This window comes from Rattus rattus, chromosome 1, assembly GCF_011064425.1.
Source record: "Rattus rattus isolate New Zealand chromosome 1, Rrattus_CSIRO_v1, whole genome shotgun sequence".
Lineage (NCBI taxonomy): Eukaryota > Metazoa > Chordata > Mammalia > Rodentia > Muridae > Rattus > Rattus rattus.
Window position 1 is genome coordinate 93,700,332 of NC_046154.1, and position 13,073 is coordinate 93,713,404.

Below are 13,073 nucleotides of genomic sequence, written 5' to 3' on the forward strand. Positions count from 1 at the left end.
TTTTAAACTGAAACTTGGAGAAACAGCACAGAAGAGTGGTAAGCCTGCATGCTTGAGTCTAGAGCCAGTATGCTGGAGTTTGCACCCACTATAGCTCTGGGCCAGTTCCTTACTGTTAATATTACATGGTTACTGTAAAGACTAAGTTAACACTGGTAAGTGGTAATATCCACTTGGTAATATCCAGAACAGAAAGCATACAATGATTGTAGCTGCTATTTGACGTGAATCTGGAAATAATGCAACCGTGGGGGTGGGGTGAGACTGTGCAATCCCTTGGGCATTCTACATACTATCCGTGCACGTCTGGAAAGCCAGAAACATTGTTTCCCATGTTGCCAAGTCGATGACTGTTGCCACCCTCCCTCTCAAATATCCAGACCATCTCCCATCAACTCTTCTCCAACAATAACTGTCTAGGAAGCAGAGTAAACTGTCCGTGCTTAGCTTCTAGTTTTCACACGGATGTCTTTGCCAGACAAGACTTTATTTTAAGGTCTGCGAAAGCCATTTTCTTACAGTGCCCTGTATCATCTCTGGCTACTGAAGTGCCTGACATCTGGAAGAAGCTGCAAAATCACAGGAGGACACAGATCATTCCAGTCGTCTATAAATCCTTTTCGCTCGTTTCAGTGAGGAACCTGTCACAATGGGGTGTCCATCTGCCTGACTCCTGGATCCCAGCAGAGTAAGGCACAAGGTTAAGAGTCAGTGTGTACACAATAAGCCAATACGTTTATTGTAGAATGCACACAATGACTTTAGAAAACACTCATGTGCTGGGACTAACACTCCCCGACTGCCAGAGAATCCCAGGAAAGAGGTCAAAAGCCTTCCCCTCCCAACAGTTGGGAGTCAGAGGCAGGAGAATGTTCATGAGTTCAAAGCAGCCTGTGCTTGACAATAAATTCCAGGTCAACCTGGACTACAGAGTATGATTCTGTCTCCAAGGCAAGCAAACAAACACAAACAAACCAACAAACAAACAAAGAGGCTCTGGAGCCACAGACTACAGGACTCAACAGCTCGGGAGTGACACTGAGGGTGTCCTTACGGCAAGTCCTTCACAACCCCCATGTCATTCAATTCTTACATGAGTAAGTGTGTAGATGGCTAGACAGACTGGATAATTATGGCTCAGATCATGAAAGCTCAGTGCTAATTCCAGCCAGTATCACGTCTGAGAACAATGGTCAGGGTTAGTCTGGAATTATAACCAATTCCAATATGATGGAATGAGAAAGTTCCTATAGAGAAGCAAGTCAGCCATCAGAAAAGACCATGCCCACCAGTCTAGCAGAAGAAAACCCATCCCTGGAGCGGGAAGCAATACCAGCGATAGCCACTAGAGGTCGCAGAAAGCAAGGCTGGCTTAGCAGGGCTGGAGGAGCAGTCTCCAAAGAGGTAACTGGCAAAAGAGATTTTGGATATCCAAAACCTAAGGGAGGGCTGTCACAGGCCCCAGAGACAAAGGAGAAACTGTTTCTGATCCACAAACTTCTGGCCATTCGCCTTGACGTTGTCACAGGAGGCTAACTTGGTCAGCTTTCTATGCTGTGTCCTAAGACCTCCCTACAGTAGGGCACGAGTCATGCCTTAGAACTCTACTCCATGCCCCACCTTAGGAGTCACACAAGCCACTGAAAAGCTGAAGAGGGACTGATCCACACCTGACTCCTTCCTCAGGGTCCTGAGTTCAGAGTCAAAGTCTTCTCACAGGATGATGGGGAACTCAAGGTGCTCCCCCAACACCAGGGGGTCATTACAAGAATGAAATGCATACAGTCTGTGCATGCATCTGAACAGTCAGTCACCTCAATCTATGGCCTTGTGAAAGCCCTACAAGTTCTGTGACCTAGGGGACGTACCCCAGAAGAATTCACAAACTGTGGAATACCCTGGGTGTTGTGTGCATCTCATGGCTCCCATATCCTTGGCTTTCATCCCAGGTTGGTCCATCAAACCTTCTCTCCTTGAATTTGTCTATTCACTCGGTGAATGATCGAGTACCTGAAAATGGCCTCCCTATTCAGTGATTAGCATCCTGCTAATCAGACCCTCCATGGACTGGAGAGAGGGCCTTCTCACAGAATGTCTGCATCCCTGGGAGACAAGAGCAGACCACGCCAGGCAGAGCTCAGAGTGGGCCTGTGTTGGTTTAGGCCGAAGGCTGGGGTTGGCATTTACAGAGCATGGGACAGGTGCAACCTTCACAAAGAAACCAGCAGGACAAAAATCAGCCTGCAGCTCTGAGTAGAGGAAAGGAAACATTTTCAACTTATTTCATAAACACAGTCCTGTCTAAAATAATGGAGTAAAGTTGTAACTCATGTTTTGAACATGGATGAGGGCAGGCAGCCCCACATGGTTGGGTTGATCCCCTATAATCTTGGCTGTATGAAATAATCCTTAGCGCTACAAGCAGCATTACACAAACAAACTTGTCAAACAATAGTTTTTGGGTTTTTTTTTTTAAGGTGTGTATGGGCCAGCAAGGTGGCTCAGAGGGTAAAGGTATTTGCTGTCAAACCCAATGACCCGGGTTCAGTGCCTGGGATAGCCGACTCCTGCAAACGGTTCCCTGACCTCCATAGGCGCATCAAGGCCTGGGCACACTCGCACCCACCTACACCCACACACCATAAATGTGTGTACATGTGGGAGTTTGAACAAGAATTGCTCACATAGGCTCATATATTTGAATGATCAGTTACCAGGAAGTGGTGGTATTTGAAGGAATTAGAAAGACTAAAAGGTATGTCCTTGTTGAAGGAGGTGTGTCACTGGGGATGGGCTTTGAGGTTTCTAAAGCCCCTGCCAAGCCCAGCATGTCTGTCTGTCTGTCTGTCTCTCTCTCTCTCTCTCTGTTGCTCTGGCGTCTGCTTCCTGCCATGACCGGTAATGGATTACGCTTCTGAAACTGTAAGGCAGGCCCCAATTAAAAATTTTTTTTAATAAGAGTTGTTTTGGTCACGGTGTCTCTTTACAGCAATAGTAACCTAAGACAGTGTATACACATATTTATGCAAATAAATAAATGTAATAAATAATTCAAAAGGTGTGTTGGTGTTGGGGAGAGCCTTCATGAGAAGACTCTTGGCTTCGGTGTTGGTATGGCTGTGAGCCTCGAACACGTGAGCGGGAATGCAGATCACTCAATTCATCCAACAGGAGAAGCCTGTTGCAGGAATTCCCATTAATATCACAAGGAAAATGGCTCAATAAATCAATCGCCTAATGCATACTGCTTGACCCGTACTGCTCCCAAGAAAGCTCACGTTCAGCCAATATCTAAACAATCTCCTCGTTCCCTTTTTCTATTTAAAGAGTGATTTATTATGTATATGACTACATTGTATCTGTCTTCAGACACCAGAAGAGGGCATCAGATCCCATTACAGGTGGTTGTGAGCCACCATGTGGTTGCCGGGAATTGAACTCAGGACCCCTGGAAGAGCAGTCAGTGCTCTTAACCCATGGGTCATCTCTCCAACCCCCTCGTTTTTCTTTTTCATATTTAAACCAACTTCTCTGCCTATGGGAGAACAGTCATTTAGGGATGGAGTATTATTTAGTCACTACCAACCATGTTTTAACCTCTGGAATTTAGAAGAATTTTTAAGGGGAAATGAGGAAAAGCAGCTCCCCAAAGTGGACTTGAAAGTGCTTAAGTTGGGTGTGGTGGTAAATTCCTGTAATCCTAGTACTAGGGTGAAGCAGGAAGATCTCAAGTTCAAGGTCAGCTTGAACTAACCATGGCTAACAAAGTAAGAATTTATCTAAAAGAAGGTGGGGAGGAGGAGGAGGGGGGAGGGAAGGAGGCAGGGAAGCAGGCAGGCAGGCAGGCAGGCAGGGAAGCAGGCAGGCAGGGGAAGAAGGAAGGAAGGAAGGAAGGAAGGAAGGAAGGAAGGAAGGAAGGAAGGAAGGAAGGAAGGAAGGAAGGAAGGCGGACTGCTGAGTATGTAGCTCAATGGCAGAGCGCTTGCTTGCTTTCTTAGCAAGTGCACGGCCCTGGGCTCCATCTCCAGACGCTTAGACTCGAGCACCTCTTCCACAGGGAAGAGGAAGAAGGCAAAAGGGAAAGACACAGAGGTCAAATGAGTCAGCAACAGTACTCCCCAAGGATTGCTAAGCCCTGATCCCTAAAACCTCTGAGGATGTTGCCTTTGTTAGGTCCCAAAGCAACGCAGAGCACTTCTACCCTAAACCTCTCCCTCCCGGGTGCTGGGCTTTCTTCCCTTCCCTTATAACTCAGCCTCTGCACGTGCTGTCTCTTGCTCACCCGGCTCCTGGCTAGCTCAGCTCCTGGAGCTCTCTTGGTCTGCTCGTCTTCTCTTCTTTTCCTCTCACTGCACCCCCTGTACACACACACACACACACACACACACACACACACACACACACACACACCACAGCCCAGTTCAGTCTTAACTCTTGCCCCTGACTGTTCTCCCTTAGATCTGCAGTAAAAACCCCTCTCCCCCACCATATCTTGGAGCGGTCATGTCCTCATTTTTCAACCATTCCTGGTGCTCCTCCTGCCTCAGCCTCCCTAGGTTCATCTGTTTCAGCACAAATGAATTTTAAAATAGAAAATAAACAAGATGTGTTTGTTTTTGTTTGTTTTGGGAGTCTCGTGTAGCCCAGGCTTGCCTTGAACTCCTGGCTCTCTAATAATCACATCTTAAACTAAGCATCTTCTGCAGAGAAACAGAGCTCCTCCTTCCTAGGTTTTCACCTCCTTCCAGTGAGGCTCACAGGGTCGTCCCAGCGTCAGCACCTCATCACCCCGGCCCCAAGTTACTGTGACAACCACGTCTGAAGGTCCTCAGACTTATTCCACCTTCCTGCCTGTGTTTATGATCTAAAGGGTCTCATCATCTCCTTCTCCCATCTGGGAGCTTTCAGGGGACGAGAGGAAGGAAGGAAGACGGGCTCTGGTGTGGGGGTCACAGCAGGGGCTGTGCGAGCCTGAGTACTGGGGGTGGGGCTGCTGCTGAGCAGGTCGCTCTCATTCACCCCAAAAAAGGGAAGTGGAAGCTGCAGCTCTGGGCTCTGCTCTCTGGGGACTAGAGTGGCTTCAGATGCTTGACGACTCACCCTCAAGCAGTGCAAAGAAGAGAGGCCATTGACTGAGGGGCAGGCCAAGGCACGTCATCTGGTGGGTGTTTTTGTTCAGTTTGGTTTGGTTTTTTTAAATTCGAGTGGGTGATGGCTTTTTTTTCTCTTGAGAAATGTTAGAAACAAAGGATCTTTTGAGTTATGACTCCACAGACAAAGATTCAAACGTTTGGTTTACAGGCCAGGAGAAAATTGTCTAAACGTCTGGAGCCTGCATCCTGGGCTTTTTAGGAGCTAAGGTTGATCCCACAGAAGGAAGAGTCGGGTTGTCAGGGGCGACAGGGCTCCGTCCGAGCACACACGGCCTTCCCTGCATTCTGCGAGTGGGAGGAATGGAAGATGCTTTTCTCTGCCTCCTGTAAGCGCAGCCTACCCAAGGGGAATCCCAAAGTGTAACCACGCATGGACCCGAAAGGCTTTAACTATTTCTGGCACATTCAGGCTTCTTGGTTGAGTTTGCTCTCTTCATGGGAGACAGCACTGGCTTAGCTCAAAGGGAAATTCTACTGCCCTTCTCACCTCCGAGCCTCTCACGATCCGATCCAATCCGGTTAACATTCTTAGCTTCCTGAGTGTGTGATGGCCACTAGGGCGGGGATCTCATGGACCAGACGGAAGGCTAAAGTGAGAGAGCAGCTGATCCTCTTACCTCTGCGTGGGCTTAATTATACTTAACATAATTATTCCCAAGCTGACTGTGACAGAACGAACGCCTCTGTAATTCTAGCACCTGAGAGGTGAAAACAGGAGAACCAGGAGTTCAGGGCTAGCCTGGGCTACCTGAGACTCTCAAAAGGACCAAGGTTTTTGTTATTACTGTATTATTCCCATTTTTAGTGGTGAGAAAACAGGCTTATAGAAAAACAGCTAGCAAGGAGCTGACCTTTGAATGTGGTTCCGGAGAAGTTACTGACACTCTTGAGCACCTATCTTCCTTGGCTGGCTCCCTTATACATGAATTTATGTTTCGATAATGGGAGATAAGAACGAGGTTGGTACTGTCAAAGAGGCCTGATGTGAGAGGCGTACAAGTTTTAGGAGACATCCGTGTTTATCTTCAAGGCTCTAAGAAGCAAAGGAGCACTATATAAACTACAGACAGATTCTCTGGGGCTCTCATAGTCTGACGAGCACATTCCCTGCTCCCTCCTCTGGTCTCCCTCCCTCAACCAGTCCTCTTCCAAGCCCTCAGTGGAAGTTTATTCACAAAGATCAAATGCATCCGAAATGCCAATCTCCTTGGGAAGTACACAAGACTAGTAAGAGTCGAAGTCATATCCTGCCCAGGCTCCAGCAGTCACGGGTCGGGACATCCTGCTCCCAAGCTGGCCCTAATTAAGCTCACATTTCTCAACAGGGATCTTGCAAGAATTAGGCCTTTTGATTCACTTCCGATTTGTTAAGATTAAGACTGCAGACTTTCCTTGTACGTGGCTGAGTCTGAATCCTGGGGAGAGTTATTTCCAGAGCATGATGTAGCTATGTATGTTAGCAACCAGGACTTCACGTAGTACCGCCCACAAGTGTGAGTGCAACCAGGAGGCAACACAGATACACATGGGTCAACAGGCAGAAGAGCCAATATGATCTGAATGTGGTAGACCTGGCTTCCACAGGAGGGAGCTGAACTGAAGTGAGCTGGTTTGCTTTCCCTAAAATGATGTTATCTGAAAGTCGTGACCACACGCAGGCTTGGCACAGAGGAGAGCCTGGAGTCTAATCCTCAGGAGAAAGAATGGCAGCTTTGAGCATCATAGTTTCCCTTTGCAAAACCTTTTGAGAGTGCCATCCAAAAAGAACAATGCATTCGTGCAGGCTTTTCTTATCGATTCCTACTGAAATAGTGGGTCCTTTAGAAAAGAAGATGTTTGCCAGGTTCAGATCAATGAAATACAAGAAAGTTGAAGGGATCAGGGAATATAGAAGGCTATCATGATGCTCCAAGATGATCAGTGACCAAACGTCATTGACTTTGATCTCATGACACCAAAGATATTGCACTCTGACCACTAATCCCTGCTCATATTCAGATTAATCTAGTTCTTTTGTAGATTTGGGGGAATGAACTCAGCTCTGGAATGGATGTCTAAGCTTCTTCCTGGAAAACCAACTGGTAGAGAGAGAACAACCAGCTGAAAGAGCTAACTTGGCCCCTTGGCCTAAATATTTGTCAAGTACCAGCAATTTAGCTTATTTGTAACCGAGGCATTAAAACATCCAGGAGCCATGCAGGTTACCAGGGTAACTGCTTCACTTCTGCAGACACACACACATACACACACACACACACACACACACACACACACACACACACCATTGATATGAACTGAAGTGAGATGGCTTGCTTTTTCTGAAATGGTGTCATCTCAAAGTCATGACCACACACAGGCTTGTCAGAGGATAGCCAACAGTCTAATGCTCAGGAGAGAGAATGGCAGGTTTGAGCATGATAGTTTCCCTTTGCAAAACCTACAGAGATATGTAGGTAGATGGATGGATAAATGGAGGGGTGGAGAGAGATAGCTAAAAGATAGATAGATAGATGATATAGATACATAGTAGATACATAGACAGATAGATAGATAGATAGATAGACAAGACAGACAGATGAATGATAGACAAGACAGACAGATAGATGATAGATAGATAGACAGATAGATGATAGATAGACAGACAGATAGATGATAGATAGATAGACAGACAGAGAGGTAGATAGATAGATAGATAGACAGACAGATAGATGGATGATAGGTAGATCCAGAGCTTCCTGAACTATAGAGTAAGACTTTGTGTGCGTGTACGCACACATGCAGTTGCATGTTCATGTGCAGGCATCCGTACATATAGCCTCATGTGTTCCTATCATTTTGAACACTATCTCGAGGGGCTTTTGGAGGAGTAAGTGACAAGCAGGAACCTACGAAGTAACTAGTATTGGATACAGCTTTAAGGTCTTGTTAAGTTGCATGTATCATGCTTAGATTTACATCAGCAAAGCATGTTCAGGAAACAGCAGCGGACACCAACCACCTGTGGGACATTCCACATAAGGCTTAGGCTGCTTCACCAACCACCTGTGGGACCTTCCACATTTACAGTGCTTCACCAACCACCTGTGGGACCTTCCACATTTACACTGCTTCACCAACCACCTGTGGGACCTTCCACAGAAGACTTACACTGCTTCACCCAGCCAGCTGGACCTCACCTGGAAGTGAAACCCGGGTTCCTAACCATAGATACACACATTGAGAAGTGTCTGTTGGTGTCCACAATATGCCAGGACTGAGAAGCTCTTCACTAAGCTCTGAATTATCGCTTGGGTTTAAAAAGATGTTTGGGTAAGCCCGCCCCATTCTCTCAAGGGTATTTTACCCTCCTGTATGTGTTTCCCCTCAAATCAGGCTCATAAATCTGTTGAGGGGCTTCCTTTTCCCATTTCTTTCTTTCCTTTTTGAAACACTAGGGATTGAACCTACAGCCTTAGGCAAGTGCTCTACCGGTGAACTATCCCAGCCCTCTCTTTCCCTCCTTATTTTATTTTGAGAAGAATCTTGTTAAGTTGCCTAAAGTGGGCCCCAGCTCACTCTAGCCTAGACAGGCTTTGAGCCACCGCTACCTCAGCCTCCCAGGCAGATGGAATTATGGGCCTTCACTGCTCTCTTATAAACATCTTCCAAGTAGCTTTTCAGTATGTCGGGAATGGAGGTTTTGGGTAACAGTGGGAAGAACTTGTGCCCCCCCATTTCTTCTCTAGCACACTCGCTCTCAGTGGCTTTTGTCTGTGTATTGTTTTGATTCAGCCTGTGGCCAGCATGACTTCCACTCGATAAGGAGTTAAGACACTGTCTTTCATCACCTAATACCATTAATCTGATCTGAATCACACAAAACCTACTGAGTCATTCCTGGCAGGAAACATGAAGTTGTGCAGAGGAAACCCTAGCAATATTTCATTCATGAGACCCATGTTGGAGCCAGAAGTTCTAACCCACAAATTGCCAGAGTAATGTGTCAGTTTCCTCTGGGATCACAAACTCAGTAAGAGGCCGGCTGGCCAAGCAATACTCACTCCAGAGGTTTCCAGGCTCGGAAAGAGAGAAACACGACATTTTTATTCCCTTTACTTTTGGTTCCCCTCTCCGTGCTAAAATCCTAGGAAGCTGTGGTGTCTTTTCTGCATATTCTGAATAGAAACATGAAAGAATGTGGTCTGTTTGTATCGTACTATGACTGTGTTCTATGTAACAAGAAAACCAGCATAGAGCATAAACTAGATGAATTATTATCTATTTTTTTTCTTTCTTTCTTCTTCTTTGAGGGGGGGTGGTGGTGGTGATTTGGTTGAGTTTGGTTTTTTGAGACAATGTCTCTCTACACACAGCATAGCCCTGGCTGCCCTGAAACTCACTATGTGAACCAGGCTGACCTCGAACTGAATCTGCCTGCCTCTGCCTCCTGAGTGCTGGGATTAGAGGGAGCACCATGCCTGGTAGTTATGTCTTCTTAAAGGGGCTAAAATGAACTCAGTGTGAATAAGACACAGGGAAGGAGATCCGCATCCACAGAGAGGAAGCAGGGATGGGGTAACTGTAGTCAGTGAGCCAACCCTGAATCTCTGGTTTCTTGTACAGTAAACCCACTCCTGGTAGGAAAGCCTGACAGGCACATCCGCTGGGGGAACAAGACTAGGTAGCAGCACGTCCTTACACCTAACAATTGCTTATGTGGTAGAAGTAAAGTTGGGACAATACGGTAAGGGATTCCATTAAGAGCCTGAGTGGAGAATCCAAAATACCCTCTGCTATGGTTTGGTGTTCGGGAACCTCTCAGGTACATTGAAATGTAGTAACCATCGATGCTATTAGGCGGGGAGCTTTGGGGAAGTGATCAGACCATGGGGTCTGAGTCAAAATGGATGGGATTAATGTCATTATGAGAGGTCACAGGGATCTACTTAGTTGTCTTCTTCCTTCCCACCACACGAGGACATCAAGAGAGGGTTCCCCCTATAATCCAAAATATGGGTCTCCTTGCTAGAACCTTAATCTTGGACATCCCAATCTCTAAAGCTGTGAGAAATACATTTCTATTCTTTATAAACTACCCAGCCCCACGTATTTCGTCACAGTGAACCAAATGGTCCAGTTTGTTCATCCACTATATGGCCTTTCAGAAGGTTCCATACTGAAGTAATACAATTGGTGTGGGCGAAGCTGGCTGTGTTGTAGCCGTGAGGGGACCATGGCTTCCGTGCGAGCAGGAGCCATACTGTTCACAGAATGTTTCTCCATCAGTGAGGCTTCCAACTTCCAGACATCACCATCACTTGCCTGTGCAGGAGCTCCCAAGCTGGGGCTGCAATCACATGGTGCAAAAACTTTTCTCCAAGGCAGGATGCTTAACCCTCATCTCCGTGCCAAGCCAGCTCCAGCCCAAAACAATTTCAAGTGAACTTGACAAGTAAGACCTGTTGGGAAAAGCCAAGCTCTTGTGGCTAACCACTGGGGAAAACTTTCCCTGACAGTTTTCTTGCCCGAAGCACTTAGCTGGCTCTGGCCTGTGACCTGAAGGCATTAAAAACCCATCGAGGAAGTCTCTGCGCTCTTCCTCCTCCACAGCCCTTCCCTTTCCTTCCTGAACAGTCCAGTCCAAGAGTCATTAGCTGGGGCTACAAACCATGATGCCTGCAGAGGGCTGGGAGGAGAAAACAATGGCCCATGGAGAACTGTGGAGTCAGAGCAAGGGGGACAAGGGACAGCAGTGACAGAGGTATAGGACGTTGTGACTTGGAGAGGTAAACAGAATGAAGGAAGGGGCAGTGACCACCTAGAAATTAATACTGGTTCATAATTTAATGGAGAAAATAGGAGTTTGGTTAAATGGTGTGGCTAAAGGGATCAAGCAAACACCATACTGAGGCTATCAAGAGGTAAGCTGCAAACATGGACAGGGAAGAAGTGTTTCATAGAACACTGGCCTCTGAGCAAAACAGCCGCCATCGGCATCAGACAAGCTGCACCTGCTTGCCTAAGACTGTCGCCAGCATGTTGACTGCTCACTCAAAGAAGAGCAGATAGAGGAGGGTCACTGGACCCTTACCTGAGAGTCCCAATACTCTCTTGCCCCTCCCAGCCACATCCTATGCAGTTCTGCACACAGCCTCAGGTGTCTTTAGAACACATAGACTAGGCAAGGTTAACCTAATGGGGAGCTACATTGATGTAGCTATGGGGAAACCATCATCCAAGCTAGGCAAAGACTTAGAGCTTTGGGGTCAACATGCTCCTGTAAGCGACCCTTTGCCAGGGTGCTGTAAGTAAGTTTAGTGAGCTCTTTGGTCTCCTAGGATGCCCTTTGGAAGAAATGTACTTTAGTTTGACCTTGGGAGCTTATAGAGATGGGGGTAGAAATTGTCTCCCCAGGGAAGAAAATCTTATGACAAAGTTAAATAACTCTATTAAATCAGGATTAAAAGATCGGTGGCTGAATAAAAATTGTTTACCATGCACCCCCAACAGTCTGAGTTCGGGTCCCAAGAATCTCAGTGAGAAGCTAGATGATCGGAGTACAGTTGCATTCCCAGCACCCCACAGTGAGAGATACTGGTGGCAGAGATTGGGAAAATTACAGTGAAGTCTGTAGATTGGCTAGCCTGGGCTACACAGCACAGGTGCAGAGACAAGAGCTTGCTCAACAAGGTGGAAGGTGATTCCTAAAAGGTGTCCTGACCTCCAAATCCACACCATGACACACACACACGCAGTCTCCTTTCCCTACCTCCATACCACTAACATTTGGAAAAGATCTCTGCATGAACCCATGATTTTGTAGATAGATACATAGATAGATAGATAGATAGGTAGATAGATAGATAGATAGATAGATAGATATAAATATAGATATACAGCAGATAAAAGATTATAGATAAGATAGACATACATATTTAATCTCCAATTCTGTTCACTAAGCCTTCCTTAGTGGACAATCCAATATTAACGCATGTGCCAGTCTTGATGTATACATCCCATTCCTCAATAAGAGAATAATCGCTCTTTGTCCTTTGAAGCCAAGACTGATCAAATGGAACACCATGCAATAACAAAGCATAAGGAAGTGCTCAAAGAACTGCTTCTCAAAAAGACAGGGAAGTGAGCAGGAAGGGATTTCCATACTATGACTAAACAAACTGAGGATTAAAATAACAAGATAAATAATAACTAATTATTGAATGTAATGGGAATCCATGAGCCCATATTGATGTAAAGAAATCCTAGACTTCAAATCTGATAAGGAGTGGGATAAAGAGTCCATAGTCAGGTGTGTCTCAACAAAATATGTATTAATTCCAAAATGAAATGTAGCTTCTCTGTGAGAAGCCTTACAAACACTCCTTAATTAAGTGGTCGAAAGAAATACTGAGTGGTTAAAACTAAGATCTGTCCATCCCAGAATGAGCTAATACCATGTGCTACTCGCTTAGACACTGTGAGGACGCAGCATCCATTTGGCGGTGCTTCCCCTAGCAAAGGTGAGATGTAACACAGGAAAGCATCCCAAAGACCCAACGTGAGGGATGTGTCACAAGACTCCGGCAGTATTCGATGAAGGATCAGTTTCCCCACAAGTCCACTGTAAAACACATAATCCCACCCTTGGGTTTCAGGATGATATCAAATGTTTTCCGATGCTTTCTTCTAACACCCGCCATTTATCTCAGCTTGAACCATAACAATGCATGGACAAGTTCTGAGCACAGCCAGAGGAGCTCGTCTCCAAGACAAGATGAGCAGAGCCCCAGGTGCTATCATATCCACAAGGGAAACAGAAGCTTCTGGTCACACTGTTAGCCACAGTGGCATCCACAGCATTGCCATCTACACCAATGATTTAAGAAAGGGGCTGCCCAGACAATAGAAGGAGATTCAATGTGGCCCTTGTGCTTGTAGTAG

At 46.2% G+C, this 13,073-nt stretch overlaps 1 protein-coding gene across 3 annotated transcripts in view; it reads right to left on the reverse strand.

The window, feature by feature from the left end:
* Positions 1-13,073, reverse strand: part of LOC116901628 (A-kinase anchor protein 2) — a 44,328-nt gene that overhangs the window by 15,163 nt on the left and 16,092 nt on the right. The window lies entirely within an intron of this gene.